The sequence below is a fragment of the Heteronotia binoei genome, chromosome 15 (genome assembly GCF_032191835.1).
Source record: "Heteronotia binoei isolate CCM8104 ecotype False Entrance Well chromosome 15, APGP_CSIRO_Hbin_v1, whole genome shotgun sequence".
Classification (NCBI taxonomy): domain Eukaryota; kingdom Metazoa; phylum Chordata; class Lepidosauria; order Squamata; family Gekkonidae; genus Heteronotia; species Heteronotia binoei.
In genome coordinates, this window is record NC_083237.1 from 13203429 (window position 1) to 13224168 (window position 20740).

At 47.4% G+C, this 20740-nt stretch overlaps 1 protein-coding gene across 1 annotated transcript in view; it reads left to right on the forward strand.

The window, feature by feature from the left end:
* ARHGEF15 (Rho guanine nucleotide exchange factor 15) overlaps nt 1-20740 on the forward strand; it is a 97574-nt gene that overhangs the window by 9368 nt on the left and 67466 nt on the right. The gene's annotated exons all lie outside the window — the stretch shown is intronic.

The window sequence follows — 20740 nt, forward strand, 5'->3', positions numbered from 1 at the left end:
AATTTGGTGCCTCTACCTCAAAAAACAGCCTCCCCCCCCAAGAGCCCCAGATACCTGCGGATCAATTCTCTGTTATTTTCTATGGGAATAAGTCTCCAAAGGGAATAATAGAGTTCCCAGCAGACAATTCCCTCCCCTCCCCCTGCTTTCTGATGATGCTGGAGTTTCTGATGACGGTGGAGTTTTTATTTTTTGAGCAGGAATGCAGTTTCAGCTAGCTTGGTGTCAGGGGTGTGGCCTAATATGCAAATGAGTTTCTGGGTTTTAACAATTTATTAATAACATATGGTTACAATATTTAATTGTCTCTTTTCTATACTAACCCATATGATATTTCAACCCCCCCTCCCACCAGTATTTGCCTTCCCCGAAGTTATAAATTTAAATTCAATTGTAAAGGTACCGCTAACCAATCAAAGTTCAATATTTCTCTTCTCTCATTAATACTAAAAAATTGTCCAATGTCTTTTTACATTCCACTCTTTCTCCATATATCCTTTAAATTTCTTCCACTCCTTTTTGAATATGTCTAAATCATAGTCTCTTAAAGTTTTAGTTAATTTGTCCATCTCACTCCACGATAAAACTTTCACAATCCAACCCCATTTCTCTGGTATTTTCCTCTGTTTCCACAGCTGCGCATACAATGTCCTAGCAGCTGAGAGCAAATACCAAATGAAAGTCCTGTCTTCCTTTGGAAATTTTTCTAATTGTAATCCAAGCAAATGAGTTTCTGTTGGGCTTTTGCTGCGAAAGAAAGGCCTGACTATAACCAGATCCTTAACTGGAGATGCTGGGGATTGAACCTGGGAACTTCTGGATGCCAAGCGGATGCTCTACCGCTGAGCCACAGCTCCCCCCGCTGTCAAATTGTTCCGTATGTCTTCCGGCCTTCCTCTCTCTTGCTGGATTTGTTATCTTCTGTGTAGATTTGTTCTCCCTCATAATCCCCTTTTGCATCAAATTTCATCTTGGCCTCAAACTCAGTGCGTAACCTCAGCCTGCTTTCTGTCTGACTTCCTCCCCACAGCTGCAGTAAAGGGCAAATAACACTGACCTACCTTACAGGAATGTTGTTGGAATCGCTTGGGTAATACACATGAAACTAGTTCTATACTTGGTACAAACTTGCATTTGATTGGGGAGCAGACTTGGATGTGCGTGCATGCCAGTATTAAAAAATATATATTTGGGGGCTGCCATCCAATGTGGAGTCTTGCGAGCAAAAATTCTACTTTGTGAGCGACTGGCATTTATGAGCTATGCCATAAATTAGTTTGCTCTGGAGCCCTTTTTCCTGAGCGAAGACAAAAATGTTTGAGCCAGAGTCTAAAAAACCTGCTAAGATGGTTTGTCCTTGCTTTTGAAAACAAGCCTTTGTCCTGATTTAGCTTTTGGGGGTCTCACGGAGAAACAAATCCACTCAGTTGATCGTGCACATAAGTTAGCTCTGCGCCTCTGTGCAGAATTATGGGATTTTCTACTGGCTCACACTAACTCAGCTTAGAGGGGGCACTGCTGCCATTTTAGAAGAGGCATTTATCTTTTTCTGTTGCATGCCTCTTCTAATTGTGTCTGCTGTGACACATGTCCGTATCCTATTTTTTCTTAATAAAGCAAAATGTGTCCCCCATAGAACTGTCATTTTTAACTCCTGTACCAATGTATGCAGGTTGAATTGATTAAAGCTTACATGATTAATCCCCTAAAATGTCTCTCATCCCCTAAAATGCCCACAAGAAAACCACACTGCTTACCACTAAATGGTGTGGAACAGCCACCAAAAACGCCTCTTCCTGTAACTTTGGACTTGTCACCTGGAGAAGAGCAAAGGCAGTGTTTTGGGAGTGATGTTTGAAACCTCTGCCCTGTATGCTTCTTTGAGATGGTGTTTTCTGCCAGGAGTCAAAATGGTTAAAACGGAGATGACCTGATTGTGTCCTCTGAGCCGGGGTTCAGGATTCCCTTTGCATGCGCTGGTGCCTTGCAGCGAATTTCCACCATGTGGTTAGGACAAGGCTCGCAAAACTCAGCCGGTTCTGGGGTGGGGAGAGGAATAGATTTCCTTCAGCTTGGCGTGAGAGATTGTCTCGGAGACGCTTCTAGGGGCATCAAAGGGAAAGTTATGGCATTCTGGGTTAGGAGATTGGATGAAGCCGCCGGAAACCCTGGGGCAAGTGAGTCAGTTTCTCTGGTCAGAGATGACTGAGAGGAAGAACTCTCAGCTCTGCCCGTAAGGAACGGCATTCGAAAGCAACTCCCATGTTCGGTAAGAGCCAGTTTGGTGTAGCGGTTAAGTGTGTGGACTCTTATCTGGGAGAACTGGGTTTGATTCCCCACTCCTCCACATGCAGCTGCTGGAATGGCCTTGGGTCAGCCATAGCTCTTGAAGAGCTGTCCTTGAAAGGGCAGCTTCTGTCAGAGCCCTCTCAGCCCCACCTACCTCACAGGGTGTCTGTTGTGGAGGAAGAAGATAAAGGAGATTGTAAGCTGCTCTGAGACTCTGAGATTCAGAGTGGAGGGTGGGGTATAAATCTATGGTCTTCTTCTTCGCAAGAGCCTTTCTCCCTCTCCCAAAATACTAGAACTGGAGGGCATCTAATGGAGCTGATGGGTAGGAGATTAAGAAGGGACAAAAGTTTACACAAGGAGTGATTAAAATGTGGCCTTTGCTGCCAGAGGATGTAGTCATGGGCTCAGGTATAGGCAGCTTTAAAAGGAGGTTGAGCACAGGGCTTTTTTTGTAGCAGGAACTCCTTTGCATATTAGGCCACACACTCCTGATGTAGCCAATCCTTCAAGAGCTTACACGGCTCTTCTTACAGGGCCTACTGTAAGCTCCAGGAGGATTGGCTACATCAGGGGGTGTGGCCCAGGGATAGAATTCTAGCAGGAGCTCCTTTGCATATTAGGCCACACCCCTCTGGTGTAGCCAATCCTTCAAGAGCTTACAGTAGAACCTGTGGCCTAATATGCAGAGGAGTTCCTGCTACAAAAAAAGCCCTGTTTGAGCATCTTATGGAAGAGAGTCTATCAGTAGCTACTAGTCATGGTGGCTAAAGGGAACTTCCCCATTCAGAGGCAGTCGGCTTCTGAAAACCCGGAGGCAACATCAGGGGAAGGCTTCAGCCTCTATGCCTTGTTGTGGGACCTATGAAGGCGCTGGCTGGCCACTGTGAGACAGGAGGCTGGACTAGATTGGTCTGATCCAGCAGTTCTTGGGAGTGTTCAGCCACAAAACAGAGCATGCATTTTAATGCTGGCTTGGCTTAACAGTCTCCTCCTTTTAGTGTCCCCCTTCCCCACCAGAAGATGGCAACATTATTTTTCAAACCTCTCAGGGCTGCTGTACATGGCTGGGGCTTGTGTTCATTCCCCTCCCCCCCGCAAGCATTTTTTAATTAACAGATTTTCAGTTTACAATCAACAACGCTGTAAAGAAAATATTTCAACCCTTAAAAATCCAAGAGAGCGCGGCAGGACTCAAACCTGCTATCTTCTGATTCAAAGTCAGACGCTTTATCCATTAAGCCAGTGGTCCCCAACCTTTTTGGCACTGGGGACCGGTTTTGTGGAAGACAATTTTTCTAGGGACCGGGGCGGGGAGGGGTGGAATGGTTTTGGGATGATACAATTGTGCACTTTATTTCTATTATTTTGTCATGGTAGTGAAATATATAGACTCTTACCTGGGTTTGATTCCCCAGTCCTCCACTTGCAGCTGCTGGAATGGCCTTGGGTCAACCATAGCTCTCGCAGAGTTGTCCTTGAAAGGGCAGCTTCTGGAGAGAGCTCTCTCAGTCCCATCCACCTTACAGGGTGTCTGTTATGAGAGAGGAAGGTAAAGGAGATTGTGATCCGCTCTGAGATTCTGAAATTTGGAGTGGCGGGGAGGATATAAATCCAGTGTGTTCCTCTTCTTATTACTACTACATTGTAATATATAATAATTTTACAACTTATGGCCCAGTCGCTAACAGGCCACAGACCAGTACCGGTCTGCGGCCCAGGGGTTGGGGACCCTTGCATTAACCCCTGCGGCCCAGGGGTTGGGGACCCCTGCATAGTGCTTATCTTTTTTCAGGATCACCCGCAGTGAGAGCCTGCCCTATTTACTAACCAGAGTTTTCTTTTGGGGAAATGAAATTTGGAAGAACTTTCACAGCTCGACTGCTGCATGAACAGTTGTCAGGGAAACTGAATGTGCACGAGACAGGTGGTTTCTGGCGGGGGAGGGGAAGCCCTTGCAAATAGTCCCACATGTCTGGGGACAAATGTCAAGAAGTGTAGAGTTCCCTAGTTAGGGGAGGCCTTTCAAGGGCATTCCAGAGGGTGGCAAATGGCAGTTTGGCTGGAGCAGTTCTTGGGGCAGACTTCTTGGCTCTGGGAGAGGAGTAAACTATAACAGAGCAGGGTTTCCCAAACTTTTGAAGGGTGGGTGTCCTTAAAGTCATCTCCCTGCCTGTCCGCCTATCCAATGTACCCATCTCTCCATCCATCCTCAGTTTACCCTGCCCTTCTTCCAAGGAACCTAGAGGACATAGTGCTCCTTTTTCCATTTTATTCTCCCAACGGCCCTGTGAGGTAGGTTAGGCTGAGAGTGCCTTTCTTCCTTCCTTCCCCTCCCTCTCCCCTTCCTTCCTCCCTTCCCTCTCTCCTCCCTTCTCCTCCCTCCCTCCTTCCTTCCCCTCCCTCTCCCTTTCCTTCCTTCCTTCCTTCCTTCCTTCTCCTCCCTCTCTCCTTCCTTTCCCTCCCTCTCTTCTTCCTTCCTTCTCTCTCTCCTTCCTCCCTTCCCTCTCTCCTTCCTTCCTTCTCCTCCCTCTCTCCTTCCTTCCCCTCCCTCTCCCCTTCCTTCCCTCTCCTTCCTTCCTTCTCCTTCCTTCCTTCTCCTCCCTCTCTCCTTCCTTCCCCTCCCTCTCTTCTTCCTTTTTTTCTCATTTCTTCCTCCCTTCCCTCTCTCCTTCCTTCCTTCTCCTCCCTCTCTCCTTCCTTCCTTCTCTCTCCTTCCTTCCTTCTCTCTCCTTTCTTCCCCTTCCTTCCCCTCCCTCTCTTCTTCCTTCCTTCCCCTGTCTCTCCCCTTCCTTCCTTCCCGTCTCTCCCCTTCCTTCCTTCCTTCCCCTCCCTCTCCCCTTCCTTCCTTCCCCTGCCTCTCCCCTTCCTTCCTTCCCCTCCCTTTCCCCTTCCTTCCTTCCCCTGCCTCTCCCCTTCCTTCCTTCCCCTGCCTCTCCCCTTCCTTCCTTCCTTCCTTCCTTCCTTCCTTCCTTCCTTCCTTCCTTCCTTCCTTCTCTCCTTCCTTCCTCTCCCCTTCCTTCCTCCACCTTTCTCCCCAATAGGAGCCCAAAGCTGCTTAAATCGTTCTCCTTTCTTCTGTCCTCACAACACCCCTGTGAGGTAGGATGGGCCGAGTCACCCTGCAAGCTTCCATGGTAGAGAAGACCCCTATGCCACACTCGGTTACACACTAGGAGTATCCAGTCCTTGCACATTGTATGAAACTCAGCCCTCTGAAGTCCCCCATCCCCTAAAAGACAAATGTACACATTTCCAGTTTTATAATTCATACATTTTTGAAACAGTCATGTGTACTAGTTAAATGTTCTAACAACCACCAAATATCCCTTTGCCACTCAGTACCCTCCTCATCCAGCAGAGAGGCAAAACACACAATCTTGGGTCAGTGAGGAATTAGATCTGCTTGGAGATGACAGACCAATTTGTTTGGGTGGCTTTACCCAGACCCTGAGCAAGGTTATTTGTTTGAAGTCTTGCGCTGGAGTCAGCGTGGGTAAACTTTCAAGGAAATTTGGGTAGGTTCAGGCTGCACAGCCTCAGAATTCGTGAGAACCGAGAGCTGGATGGAACAAACTTCTTTCCAGGGCTTTTTTTTGGTAGAGAAAGCCCAGCAGGAACTCATTTGCATATTAGGTCACACCTCCTGATGCCAAGCCAGCTGGAACTACATTCCTGTGCGTTCCTATTCAAAAAAGGCCCTGCTTCTTTCCCCTTTGCCCCGTGGCACAGAGTGTTAAAGCTGCAGTCCTTAGCTCTGCTCATGACTTGAGTTCGATCCCCGGTGGAAGCTGGGTTTTCAGGTAGCTGGCTTGAGGTTGACTCAGCCTTCCATCCTTCCGAGGTTGGTAAAATGAGTCCCCAGCTTGCTGGGGTGAAAGTATAATGACCGGGGAAGGCAATGGCAAACCACCCCTTAAAAAAAAAGTCTGCCGTGAAAGCGTTGTGAAAGCAACTTCACCCCAGAGTCGGAAACAACTGGTGCTTGCACAGGGGACCTTTCCTTCTTTCCCCTTTGAGCTGAAAAATAACATATCTCTTCTCTCTGGCTGCCTGTCCAAAAGTTGATGGTTTTATGCAATCATACAATGTACACAACATCTTGTGCCATATTTATCATGCATGTCTGCTGAAAATCTGCCCCTCCCCCCCGCCCCCGGTTAATTCTCTTGCATTGAAAAGTAGAACATCAGACATTTATACACCGTGACAGTAAGCCACAAGTTCTTTTTTCAGAGATTATGCCTGCACAGACTTTAATGTGCTTATGTTAAAAGACAGATTTCATTGTGAACCAAGATTTTGGTTTTCCAAAAGGGATAACGGAAATCTAAAATAGCCCTTAAAAACAGCCAGGTACAGATAATCTCTTAAAACCAAATGCACGCTGAATTCTGCTTGATCAGAATGAATTGAGTTCTTTGTATTAAAGTCTGACATCTGTTTTTTTAATGCCATTTTTTTTAATCGCTGATTTTTATCCACCCAGGACACACCACTCTTTCATTCAAAAAAGGTTTACTTTTAGAGTAAAGTTCCACCCTTGAACACACGTATCCCACCAGATCCTATCCCTGTTGAGAGTTTTTGCTCTGATCTGGCCATGCTTTCTTCGGGGGAACTTGGAGCAAGTGATTCATACTTAAAGTTAGGGCTTGTTTTGTAGCAGGCACTCCTTTGCATATTAGGCCACACACCCCTTATGTAGCCAATCCTCCAAGAGCTGTACAGGGCCTACGGTAAGCTCCAGGAGGATTAGCTACGTCAAGGGAGGGTGTGGCCTAATAGGCAAAGGAGTTCTTGCTACCAGAAAAGCCCTGCTGAAAGTAATTGGGCATTCCTTCTCTTTGAATGTCCGATCACACGGCGTCTGAGCATTGTGTGACTCTCGAGAGGACACATTAACAGTGCAATCGTAAGCAGAGTTAAACCCTTCCAAGTCCACTAACCTCAACCCACTCAGGAGTGAGTAACTCCGTTTAGGATTGCGCTGTAAGGCCTGCGGCAGGATCTGAACCCAGATTTCCACTGAACCATGCAGGCTGCTTTCCCTGGGGGAAATAAGACCAACCATTTCCTTTTGCAGCAGCACATTCTTTTATAACCTGGTGTAGTTGCCAGATGATTCAAACTGAGGAGGAAATTCCCATTTCCTTGGGCCCGCTGGCCCAGCTCAGGCTGGCAGGAGAAAGGGCTCTCGGGTTGGAAGGACCTTCAGTATTCTGTGCAGTGGCTAATCAATCTCCTTTGGGCTTTTTTTTTTAGCAGGAACTCCTTTAACACACACCCCTGATGTAGCTAATTCTCCAAGAACTTGGAATTCTAACAGGGGCTCCTTTGCATATTAGGCCACACACCCTTGATGCAGCCAATCCTCCAAGAGCTTGGAATTCTAGCAGGGCCTCCTTTGCATATTAGGCCACACACCCCTGATGCAGCCAATCCTCCAAGAGCTTGGAATTCTAGCAGGGGCTCCTATGCATATTAGGCCACACACCCCTGATGTAGCCAATCCTCCAAGAGCTTGGAATTCTAGCAGGGGCTCCTTTGCATATTAGGCCACACACCTCTGATGTAGCCAATCCTCCAAGAGCTTGGAATTCTAGCAGGGGCTTCTTTGCATATTAGGCCACACATCCCTGATGCAGCCAATCCTCCAAGAGCTTGGAATTCTAGCAGGGGCTCCTTTGCATATTAGGCCACACACCCCTGATGTAGCCATTCCTCCAAGAGCTTGGAATTCTAGCAGGGGCTTCTTTGCATATTAGGCCACACATCCCTGATGCAGCCAATCCTCCAAGAGCTTGGAATTCTAGCAGGGGCTCCTTTGCATATTAGGCCACACACCCCTGATGTAGCCATTCCTCCAAGAGCTTGGAATTCTAGCAGGGGCTTCTTTGCATATTAGGCCACACATCCCTGATGCAGCCAATCCTCCAAGAGCTTGGAATTCTAGCAGGGGCTCCTTTGCATATTAGGCCACACACCTCTGATGTAGCCAATCCTCCAAGAGCTTGGAATTCTAGCAGGGGCTTCTTTGCATATTAGGCCACACATCCCTGATGCAGCCAATCCTCCAAGAGCTTGGAATTCTAGCAGGGGCTCCTTTGCATATTAGGCCACACACCCCTGATGTAGCCAATCCTCCAAGAGCTTGGAATTCTAGCAGGGGCTCCTTTGCATATTAGGCCACACACCCCTGATGTAGCCAATCCTCCAAGAGCTTGGAATTCTAGCAGGGGCTCCTTTGCATATTAGGCCACACACCCCTGATGTAGCCAATCCTCCAAGAGCTTGGAATTCTAGCAGGGGCTCCTTTGCATATTAGGCCACACACCCCTGATGTAGCCAATCCTCCAAGAGCTTGGAATTCTAGCAGGGGCTTCTTTGCATATTAGGCCACACATCCCTGATGCAGCCAATCCTCCAAGAGCTTGGAATTCTAGCAGGGGCTCCTTTGCATATTAGGCCACACACCCCTGATGTAGCCAATCCTCCAAGAGCTTGGAATTCTAGCAGGGGCTCCTTTGCATATTAGGCCACACACCCCTGATGTAGCCAATCCTCCAAGAGCTTGGAATTCTAGCAGGGGCTCCTTTGCATATTAGGCCACACACCTCTGATGTAGCCAATCCTCCAAGAGCTTGGAATTCTAGCAGGGGCTTCTTTGCATATTAGGCCACACACCCCTGATGTAGCCAATCCTCCAAGAGCTTGGAATTCTAGCAGGGGCTCCTTTGCATATTAGGCCACACACCCCTGATGTAGCCAATCCTCCAAGAGCTTGGAATTCTAGCAGGGGCTCCTTTGCATATTAGGCCACACACCCCTGATGTAGCCAATCCTCCAAGAGCTTGGAATTCTAGCAGGGGCTCCTTTGCATATTAGGCCACACACCTCTGATGTAGCCAATCCTCCAAGAGCTTGGAATTCTAGCAGGGGCTTCTTTGCATATTAGGCCACACATCCCTGATGCAGCCAATCCTCCAAGAGCTTGGAATTCTAGCAGGGGCTCCTTTGCATATTAGGCCACACACCCCTGATGTAGCCATTCCTCCAAGAGCTTGGAATTCTAGCAGGGGCTTCTTTGCATATTAGGCCACACATCCCTGATTCAGCCAATCCTCCAAGAGCTTGGAATTCTAGCAGGGGCTCCTTTGCATATTAGGCCACACACCCCTGATGTAGCCATTCCTCCAAGAGCTTGGAATTCTAGCAGGGGCTTCTTTGCATATTAGGCCCCACATCCCTGATGCAGCCAATCCTCCAAGAGCTTGGAATTCTAGCAGGGGCTCCTTTGCATATTAGGCCACACACCTCTGATGTAGCCAATCCTCCAAGAGCTTGGAATTCTAGCAGGGGCTTCTTTGCATATTAGGCCACACATCCCTGATGCAGCCAATCCTCCAAGAGCTTGGAATTCTAGCAGGGGCTCCTTTGCATATTAGGCCACACACCCCTGATGTAGCCAATCCTCCAAGAGCTTGGAATTCTAGCAGGGGCTCCTTTGCATATTAGGCCACACACCCCTGATGTAGCCAATCCTCCAAGAGCTTGGAATTCTAGCAGGGGCTCCTTTGCATATTAGGCCACACACCCCTGATGTAGCCAATCCTCCAAGAGCTTGGAATTCTAGCAGGGGCTTCTTTGCATATTAGGCCACACACCCCTGATGTAGCCAATCCTCCAAGAGCTTGGAATTCTAGCAGGGGCTTCTTTGCATATTAGGCCACACACCCCTGATGTAGCCAATCCTCCGAGAGCTTGGAATTCTAGCAGGGGCTCCTTTGCATATTAGGCCACACACCCCTGATATAGCCAGTCCTCCAAGAGCTTACAGGGCTCTTAGTTCAGGGCCTACTGTAAACTCCAGGAGGATTGGCTACATCAGGGGTGTGTGGCCTAATAGGCAAAGGAGTTCCTGCTACAAAAAAAGTCCTGCCCCTGGTGAAGCTCACCTACATGTTTTGAATCGCTCTGTGCCAAGGAAGATGCCTCATTGCCACTGCCAGAAGTCCTTCAGGTTGCCCAAACTCTACCGTAATCCCAATTCAGGGTGGTGGCAGATAAATCTACTATGCCGAAGTTATTTAGAAGGGAAGGCTCTTCAGTAAATCATACACAGAGTTGTACAGAGATACAACAGGCAACCTCCGGTGTGGATTCGTATGCACGTCTGGTTGGTTCCTGGGAGCTTTGAGTAATTTCATGAATTCCATTTGTTGCAGATCTTGATTTGGGCATGGCTGGATTATAGTCAGCATGACCAAGTGGGTACTTCGGAGTTTGGACCTGTATTCCAATCCTACTTCTGCCATAAAGCCCCCAAGCTGTAAATATGTAATATGCACATTATCCTGATGGAAAGAAGCATTATAGAGTGTTTTCCACGGAGGAAAAAAGATACACTGGCAACAATGGCTAGTGATGGTGCAAGCCACAGGTATTTCCAGCGACGCATATGGGTACACTTGCCTGATGCTTCAGTTTCTCTCCTTTGTGAAAACAGCTTGCTGTTCGGAGGTGTGTGCTAATTTCCAGCTATGAAGTGTGTCACAGATTGTGCAGATACAATCTTGAAAGAGCATAATTGGTGCTGTACGATATTTATGAGGCGGGGCAATTAACCGGCACAAATAGCTCCGGTTCTGATAAGGGTGGGGCGAGGGAGATGTTCTGAACTGTTATAACCTGCATCGCCTGAGAATTCAAAAGCTCTTCTTTCGGAAGACACTGCATGTTCAGAACAATTCTTTGTGTGTCCCTCATTCTCAGAGGTGCCGACGTTCAGGCGGGAGTAACAACAGAGGGTATCGCGGAAAGGAGTAGGAACAAAGATAAAGGAATAACGGTGAAGCAGTAACTGCAATGTAAACAACTATGTTGACATCAGTTTGTATCACAAAGAATTCATTCATAGGTTCAAAGGAAAGATACTAATAAGGTGCGACTCCGAGTTCACTCGTAGTTCACTCACTAGGGCAAATTAGATCACCAATTCTTAAAGTGCTCTGGGCCTCCAATTAGTACATTCGTGATATATAAACGTCCAGGAGAGTCTTTTCTAATTATTCCAGCTTCGGTTATAGAGACGTAATAAAAAGCAATCCTTTACTTTGCAGAAGGATCATGCACGGGTGGGCACATAAGAACATCAGAGAAGCCATCTTGGATCAGGCCAATGGCCCATCCAGTCCAACACTCTGTCACACAGTGGCCAAAAAACCCAGGTGCCATCAGGAGTTCCATCAGTGGGGCCAGGACACTAGAAGCCCTCCCACTGTTGCCCCCCCCCCCACAAGCACCAAGAATACAGAACATCACTGCCCCAGACAGAGAGTTCCAACAATACGCTGTGACTAAGAGCCCCTGATGGACCTCTGCTCCATATGCTTATCCATTCCCCTCTTGAAGCTGTCTGTGCTTGCAGCCGCCGCCACCTCCTGTGGCAGTGAATTCCACGTGTTAATAGCCCTTTGAGTGAAGAAGGACTTCCTTTTATCTGTTCTAACCTGACTGCTCAGCAATTTCATGGAGTGCCCACGAGTTCTTGTATTGTAAGAAAGGGAGAAAAGGGTGCCCACGAGTTCTTGTATTGTAACAAAGGGAGAAGTTGTTTCTCTAAAAACAACTTCTCCACAACTTTTCCAATTGTGCCTGCAAGTATTTGCAAATGGAATTTGGTGAGATATGGCAAGATCGGGATGCATAGAAAGACAGTTTGTTCCATGGATAGAAACGAACTCAGAGGCTGGCAGGATTCATTTGCTGGGACGGAAGTGTCCCTGAAATGGTACCGAGGCATCCTTTCATCAATCCAAATTCTATTTTTTTTAAAGTCTTATGAACTGCACTTAGATACGTGGCACAAGCATTTTAACCGATTGAGAGATTCTGTGTTGGATAAAGACTTGCACTTTTCCAAATTTGGATGAGCTTGAAGGAATTGTGGTGTATGAATAGTGTTGGGATTATTATATTTTGAGAAATTATAATTGTTGGTATTGTTGATTTCTTAGTGATTTGTTCACGGTATATACCAGGGGTGGCCAAACTGTGCCTCGGGAGCCACCTGTGGCTCTTCCACACATATTGTGTGGCTCTTGAAGCCCCCACTGCCCTGTTGGCCAGCTTAGAGAAGGCATTTGTCTCTTTAAATCTCTTTGCCAAGCTAGCTGGCAGCTTGGAGAATGCATTTAAAGTTAAAGTTGCTTTCTTTCCACCTCTCCCTCCCTCCTCCCATTTACTTTCCTCTCTCCCTGTCTTGTGGCTCTCAAACATTTGATGGTCAATCTTTGCGGCTCTCAGACATCTAATGTTCATGTCTTGTGGCTCAGACATCTGACGTTTATTTTATGTGGCTCTTAAGTTAAGCAAGTTTGGCCACCCCTGGTATATACAGTTGGTTGCTTTAGAAAACTAGCTTGGTAGTAGCTTCTCCTTGACTTTTCCGTATGCGGAAGTTTTTTGTTTTGAAGGGAAATTGCGGGAGCATTCTGATGTGGCGCAAGTCAGGTGTGAGTGTTCCACTTCCATGCAAAGTGGGTCAGAGTCACTAGGCTGAAAGTTACCAGCCTGTTTGCACCTGGATCGAAACCAGGCTGGGTGGCATTTTCCGTAGACGGCTGATTTTTCAGCGCTCTTGCTCTAATCTAGAACATTTTTATCCCGCCCTTCCTTCAAGCAGCTGAAGATGGCACACATCGTTCTTGCTGCCTCGTTTTATCCCCACAGCAATAATTCTGTGAGGTGGGTGAGCGCCTGGCCTAAAGTCACCCAATAAGCTTTACGGCAGATGGGGAATTTGAACTCAGGACTCCCAGCTTAAAGAAGGCATTTCTCTCTTTAAATAACTTCTCCAAGCCAGCCAGCCGCTTGGGGAATGCATTTAAAGTTGCTTTCTTTCCATCTCTACCTCCCTCCCCATCTATTTCCCTCCCGCTCGCAAACATTTGATGTTCATATCCTGCGGCTCTCAAAGATTTGATGTTCACGTCTTGTGGCTCTCAAGCATCTGACATTCGTGTCTTGCGGCTCCCAAACATCTGACGTTTATTCTCTGTGGCTCTTACGTTAAGCAAGTTCGGCCACTCCTGTGCTAGCAGGAGGCTCATCTTATGGCACTTTCACAGACACTGAACAATGCTCTTTCAAAGCACTTTGCAACTGGATTTTTACTGTGCGAAATGACAAAAACCCCTTGCAAACGATCACAAAAGTGCATTGAAAGTGTCACTGGAAAAATGCAGTCTCCGCCAAAGGAGTTGTTAGCTTTGAAGCTGGCCTTTCCCGGTGGGTTAATTACTAAAGGCCGGAAAAGGCTAGCTGTCTACTGGGAGGTGGATGTTCCTTTCATTCTGCCATTCAATAGGGCCTGCTATTGGAGGAAACGAGCCCCGTCCTGATAGAAAGGACAATAAACTGTGAGTCTGCGCTTGGGCCTCTCCTCTTTCCTGGAAAGTGACTCATCGTCCTGCCCTCTTGGAAATCTCAGGCAGTCTTTTTTCATCGCCAGAGAGCCAGGATCCTAAAATGTAACCCAAACGGGCCGTCGCCCTCACGCCAGTGCCTTTGCCCTGTGCTTCCAGAGCATTTGGACCATTGCTGTGGGCTCTGGAATTCAGCTTGCTGAGATGCTTAAGTTTCTAGCCCTCATGGATGCAAATGGTATGGCTCAATGCAGCAACTCCTGCTAAACTGCAGAAGCTCAAGAGGGACTTGAATTAAATTACCAGTGGCTGGAGGGAAGATCTTCTACACAGCCCTTTCCTGTGACAAGCTGGGCAAATGATGCAAAATAAGGGAAAGTGCAGGTGCTCTTGATGTATGCAAGCTGAAGACCGCCCCCCCCCCCTTTTTGGTGTACTAAAAATAAATCTAGATCCAAGCAGGCAGCCATGTTGGTCTGAAGTAGTGGAACGAAATAGGAGTCACGTTGCACTTTTAAGACCAACTTAGTTTTATTGGAAACAGAAGCTTTCGTGTGCTCTCTAAGCACACTTCATCAGACGAGGAAACCGGTACGGTGAGCAAAGCCACACATAGCTGGTAGTCAGTGGCTCAGAATGCAAACTGGTACAAATTTAAGATCCAATCACAGTATAGTAAAATTGTCTGGTAGGGAGTGGTTTAGAATGCAAATTTAAGATTCAGTGACAGAATAGTGAAAATAACAAAACTGAGCCAACCTTTTGATCTGAGTAGCATGAGCATGCGAAAGCAATAAAACAGTAATATGTTAAAATGTGAGAATATCTGTTAATGACTATATTGTATTAAGATCCAAGCGGGCAGCCGTGTCGGTCTGAAGCAGCTGAGCAAAGCAGGAGTCAAGTTTCACCATTAAGACCAACCAGTTTTTATTGAGAACGTAAGCTTTCGTGTGCTTTTAAGCACACTTCATCAGACAAGGAATCCAGCACAGTGCCTGGGTCAATAAATACCTTCCTTTTCACCCAGGCTTAATACAATAGTCATTAACAGACATTCTCGCATTTTGACATATTACTGTTGTATTGCTTTTGCATGCTCATGCTACTCAGATCAAAGGTTTGCTCAGTTTGTTAATTCTACCATTCTGTCATTGAATCTTAGCGGCCCCGTGGCGCAGGGTGGTAAAGCAGCAGTACTGCAGTATTGTGGTCTGAACTCTCTGCTCACAACCTGAGTTCGATTCCGGCAGAAGCTGGATTCAGGTAGCCGGCCCAAGGTTGACTCAGCCTTCCAACCTTCCGAGGTCGGTAAAATGAGTCCCCAGCTTGCTGGGGGGAAAGTGTAGATGACTGGGGAAGGCAATGGCGAACCACCCCGTAAAAAGTCTGCCGTGAAAACGTTGTGAAAGCAACGTCACCCCAGAGTCGGAAACAACTGGTGCTTGCACAGGGGACCTTTCCTTTCCATTGAATCTTAAATTTGCATTCTAAACCACTCCCTGCCAGATAATTTTACTATACTGTGATTGGATCTTAAATTTGTACCACTTTGCATTCTGAGCCACTGCCTACCAGCTATGTGTGGCTTTGCTCACTGTACCGGATTCCTCGTCTGATGAAGTGTGCTTAGAGAGCACACAAAAGCTTATGTTCTGAATAAAACTAAGTTGGTCTTAAAGGTGCAACTTGACTCCTATTTTGTAAAAATAAATATTTCACGCTATGTGCATTCCTCTGTGTACAGAGAATCCATTAGATTCTCTGGAAGAAGAAGACTGCAGATTTATATCCCGCCCTTCTCTTTGCATCAGAGACTCAGAGCGGCTTACAATCTCTATATATCTTCTCCCCCCACAGCAGACACCCTGTGAGGTGGGTGGGGCTGAGAGGGCTCTCACAGCAGCTGCCCTTTCAAGGACAACCTCTGCCAGAGCTATGGCTGACCCAAGGCCATGCCAGCAGCTGCAGGTGGAGGAGGGGGGAATCAAACCCGGTTCTCCCAGATAAGAGTCTGCACACTTAACCACTACACCAAACTGGCTCTCACATTTGCTTCCCTTCTCCCTTTATGTAAGTCTCTTGCACAAGGTGCTTGTGCCAGGGAAATGCTGTCTCTGCGTGCAGAAGCCTGTTTCTACACACAAAACAGGTTTTGTGTCCTGGCCCTTGAAGATAATTGCCAAAACGACTGATGACTAAAAGCAGAAGTATTAGAGAAGTGCACCTTAAGAGTGGAGAGGCAGGTTGTCGGTGGAAGGTGCTGTGGGAAGAGGATTCTGTCTGTGTGTGGCTTAGCGGAGCCAGGGGTTATTTCGGATCAAAGAATAAGAAAGTTTTGTGTATTTGGAGAGAACTGTGCTCTGTTTAAACCTGAGGGCGTGGATTTGTGTGTCTGAGAAGGTTCCATATATGTTTTGGGGGAGATGTCAGAATGAGCCCTCTTCCAAGCAAATTTCCCATCCCCAAAAGGACACTTTCTTAAAAATAAAAGAGGACACTATAAGGGGGAAAAAGACAATGAGAAGTGACTTGAAAAGATCCAGGTCACATCAGGGTTGCCATCTGTGACAACTGCAAGGTGACATCGTTGATCATCTAATTTCTAAAAGAAGAAGAAGACTGCAGATTTATACCCCGCCCTTCTCTCTCTGAATCAGAGACTCAGAGCGGCTTACAATCTCCTATATCTTCTCCCCCCACAACAGACACCCTGTGAGGTGGGTGGGGCTGAGAAGGCTCTCACAGCAGCTGCCCTTTCAAGGACAACTCCTGCGAGAGCTATGGCTAACCCTAGGCCATTCCAGCAGCTGCAAGTGGAGGAGTGGGGAATCAAACCCGGTTCTCCCAGGTAAGAGTCCACACATTTAACCACTACACCAAACATTTTCCCAAAACAAAAGGAGAGGTGTCAGCCCAGTTCTGCCTATAGAACGACTTTCCCCCTAATTCCAGACTTTTGGGGCATGGAAGCTGGTGGTGATGACTCATCAGTGAAAGGCACTCTGTGCATGCTCAAAAATGCTCTATTTGTACACTGCATTGCCCTGAGCCAGGAAACGGCAGCTGACTTTCTATAAACAGAAAAGAGAGAAGGAATTGTTAGGAGCAGAATCAGTCCTCTTCTAGTTCCTGGAAGCAGCAACAAAAATGAGACTCATCAAGTAATGACTGCCGTCTTGGGACAGGCTGAGGATCTACCAGCATGTCGTATAGCCAATGTAAACCAGTTAGTAAATGTTTCTGGGAAACTTCCAAGTAGCACATGAAGGCAGCCGCTATTCCCACCATTTCCAGTCCCCTTGGGACCGGTGTCAAGAGGTACGCTCCATCTGAACATGTTATGTGCTGTCAAGTCGCTTCAGACTTATGGTGATCCTATGAATTAATGACCTCCAAAACATCCTCTTCTTCACAGCCTCGCTCAGGTCTTGCAAACTGAAGGCCGTGGCTTCCTTGATTTCAGTCAGCGGTGGCCAAACTTGCTTAATGTAAGAACCACATAAAAGAAATGCCAGATATCTGAGAGCTGCAAAACAGGGAGGGTGGAAGGAAGGGAGGGGGAGAGAGGGAGAGGTGGAAAGAAAGCAACTTTTAACTTAAAGCTGCAGCTTTAACTTAAAATGCAGTTGTCTGGGCTTAGAAGTGATTTAAAGAGAGAAATGCCCTTTCCAAGTTGGCAGGTGGAGGGGAGGGAGTGAGGGCTTTGAGAGCCACACAGTATGTGTGAAAGAGCCACACGTGGCTTCCAAGCCACAGTCTGGCCACCCCTGATTTGAGTCAACCCATCTGTTGGGCTTTCTTCTTTTCCTGCTTCCTTCGACCATTCCTAGCAGGATGATCTTTTTCAGTGATTCCTGTCTTTTCATAATGCGACCAAAGTACGGTAGCCTCAGTTGAGTCATTTTAGCTTCTAGGGAGAATTCAGGCTTGATTTGATCAAGAACTCACTTTTTTTTGGAGGTGCACAGTATCTGTAAAAATCCACCAACACCACATTCCAACGGAACCAACTTTCTTCCTGTCCACTTTCTTCATTGTCCAGCTTTCACACCTGTGCATAACAGGGAATACTATAGGGTTAATTATCTTGATCTTGGTCATCCACCCTCATGCTCAGGGCTTTTTCTGTAGCCAGAACTCCTTTGCATATTAGGCCACACACCCCTACTGTAGCCAATCCTCATGGATGTTACAGTAGGCTCTGTTCTAAGAGCCCTGGAACCTGTTGGAGGATTGGCTACAATCAGGGGTGTGTGGCCTAATATGCAAAAGAGTTCCTGCTACCAAAAAAAAGCCCTGCAGTTATACTTCAGGGTCTTCTCTAGCTCCTTCACGGCTGCCCTTCCAAATTTTCACCTCCTTCCGATTTCTTGGTTGCTGTTTCCCTTTTGGTTTGACGATGGGGGTCAAAGGATAGGAAATCTTGAACGATTTCAGTTTCTTTCTTGACAATGGGGGTCAAAGGATAGAACATCTTGAACAATTTCCGTTTCTTCCTTGTCCTTAAAGTTGCGTAATTTCCCGGGAGTCATTACTTTGGTCTTCTTGCCATTCAGCTTTAATCCTGCTCTGGAAGCCAAGAGTTGCAAAAGCACTTTGTACTTGGATAAGGGCTTCTATCCACAATTGATGGGAGCGAGCACCTTCCAGCCAAACGTTAAGCCCTTTCAAAGTTCCATTGATCTGGGTAAGATAGACGGGAGAGTGTGCTTCACTCTCCCACTAAAACCAATGTTGGAAAATGCTGTCTGTTGGGCTGGCTGGAATGCGTTCTTATCTCTAAGTGCCCCCCATTTATGTATTGACCGAGCTGAAGACCTACAATGCGTTGGCTCAAACTAAGGGATTGTACGTGTTTGTTTGCACACTGCACAATGCAGCTCAAAGATGGTGGGTGGACACAGAGAGTGTGTAACCAGTATAGAGGTTACCAGGGCTTTTTTTGTAGCAGGAACTCCTTTTCATATTAGGCCACAGCCCCCTGATATAGCCAATCCTCCATGAGCTTTCAGGGCTCTTAGCAGAGGGTGTACTGTAAGCTCCTAGAGGATTGGCTACATCAGGGGTGTGTGGCCTAATATCCAAAGGAGTTCCTGCTACAAAAAAAGCCCTGGTGGTTACTGAGCAATAACTATGATAAAAACAAAATTCGGTTATAAGAAATTGCAAGAGAAGAGAACAGTTTTAACCCCCCCCCCCTTCCCCAAATCTTCTCCATTATTTGGTTTTCAAGGGTTTGAATGGACTAATTTCTCCTCTCCTTTTTTGCTTTGGCTGGACTCTCGGCTGCTCTTTATATTTCAGGCCCGCTGGTGTGTGCTCAGTCCTCATCCGCACGTTTTTTAAAACGCTTGTTTTTTTTTCCTTTCTGTCAATTTACAAAGCCGTATTTTTCTGCAATACCTGGGGAGTCCCCTGAATATGCAGACATCCCTCGCCATTCTGCTTTTTCTGAGCAGAAACACACGAGAACACAGTTCCAGCTGACTTGGTGTCAGGGGCATGGCCCAGGGCCGGTGCGTGGGAGTAGTGAGGTAGGTGGGCACCTGGGGCACCACCTCGCCTCAGGGTGGGCACCCCCTCCCCATCCCTGCTCACGCCGACCCTGCGGTCTTCGCAAGAAGGAAGGAGGCAACCTCTTTCTGGCTCCTTTTGAAGTGGGGGAGGGGCGAGTTGAGCTTTTGCACTTTACACGTGTGAGTAGAGTCCTTGGTGGGGGTGCAGGGTTCTGCCTGGGGCGCCAGAACCCCTAGCGCTGGGCCTGGTGTGGCCTAATATGCAAAGGAGTTCCTGCTGTCTGTAAGTGGTCTGATTTTTCTGCTTTCATGATTGGCAGGTCAGCCGCTTTGCTGTAGTGATGCTCTAGCTGGTAGGGTTACCAGCTTTAGTTGAGGAAATTCCTGGAGCATTGGGGGTGGAGCCTGGGGGGGGCTGAGGTATGGGAAAGGAGACCTCAGCAGGCTACTATGCCATAGAGTCCACCCTCCAAAGCAGCCGTTTTCTCCAGGGCAGGGGTGGAATTCTAGCCGGAGCTCCTTTGCATATTAGGCCACATATCCCTGCTGTAGCCAATCCTCCAAGAGCTTACAAAAAAAGAGAGACTTGTAAGCTCTTGGAGGATTGGCTACATCAGGGGCGTGAGGCCTAATATGCAAAGGAATTCCAAGCTCCTGGAGGATTGGCTACATCAGGGGGTGTGGCCTCATATGCAAAGGAGCCCCTGCTAGAATTCCAAGCTCTTGGAGGATTGGCTACATCAGGGGGTGTGGCCTAATATGCAAAGGAGACCCTGCTAGAATTCCAAGCTCTTGGAGGATTGGCTACATCAGGGGGTGTGGCCTCATATGCAAAGGAGCCCCTGCTAGAATTCCAAGCTCTTGGAGGATTGGCTACATCAGGCGGTGTGGCCTCATATGCAAAGGAGCCCCTGCTAGAATTCCAAGCTCTTGGAGGATTGGCTACATCAGGGGGTGTGGCCTAATATGCAAAGGAGCTCATGCTAGAATTCCGCCCCTGCTCCAGGAAAACTGCTCTATGTCACCTTGAGATGAGTTGTAATTCTGGGAGATTTCTGGGCACGACTGGAAAATGCTGGTTGAGAGATTCCTGGAGATTGGGGTGTGGAACCTATAGAGGGCAGGGGCTTTGGGAGCATGGAATCTCAGCAGGGTACCAAGTGCCTCCAAAACAGCCATTTTTCTCCAGAGGAACTGAGTGAGGGGTCTGGAGACCAAATTCTATAAGGAAAGGTCAAAGGAGTTGGGTATGTTTAGCTTGGAGAGGAGATCACCAACTTCAAGTATTTGAAGGGATGTCAAATAGAAGATGGCGCAGAGTTGTTTTCCGTTGTCCCGGAAGGTCGGACCAGAACCAACAGGTTGCAATGAAATCAGAAGAGTTTCTGGCTCAGCATTAGGAAGAACTTCCTGACAGAGCGGTTCCTCAGTGGGACAGGCTTCCTCGGGTGGTGGTGGGCTCTCCCTCTTTGGAGGTGTTTAAAGAGAGGCTAGATTGCCATC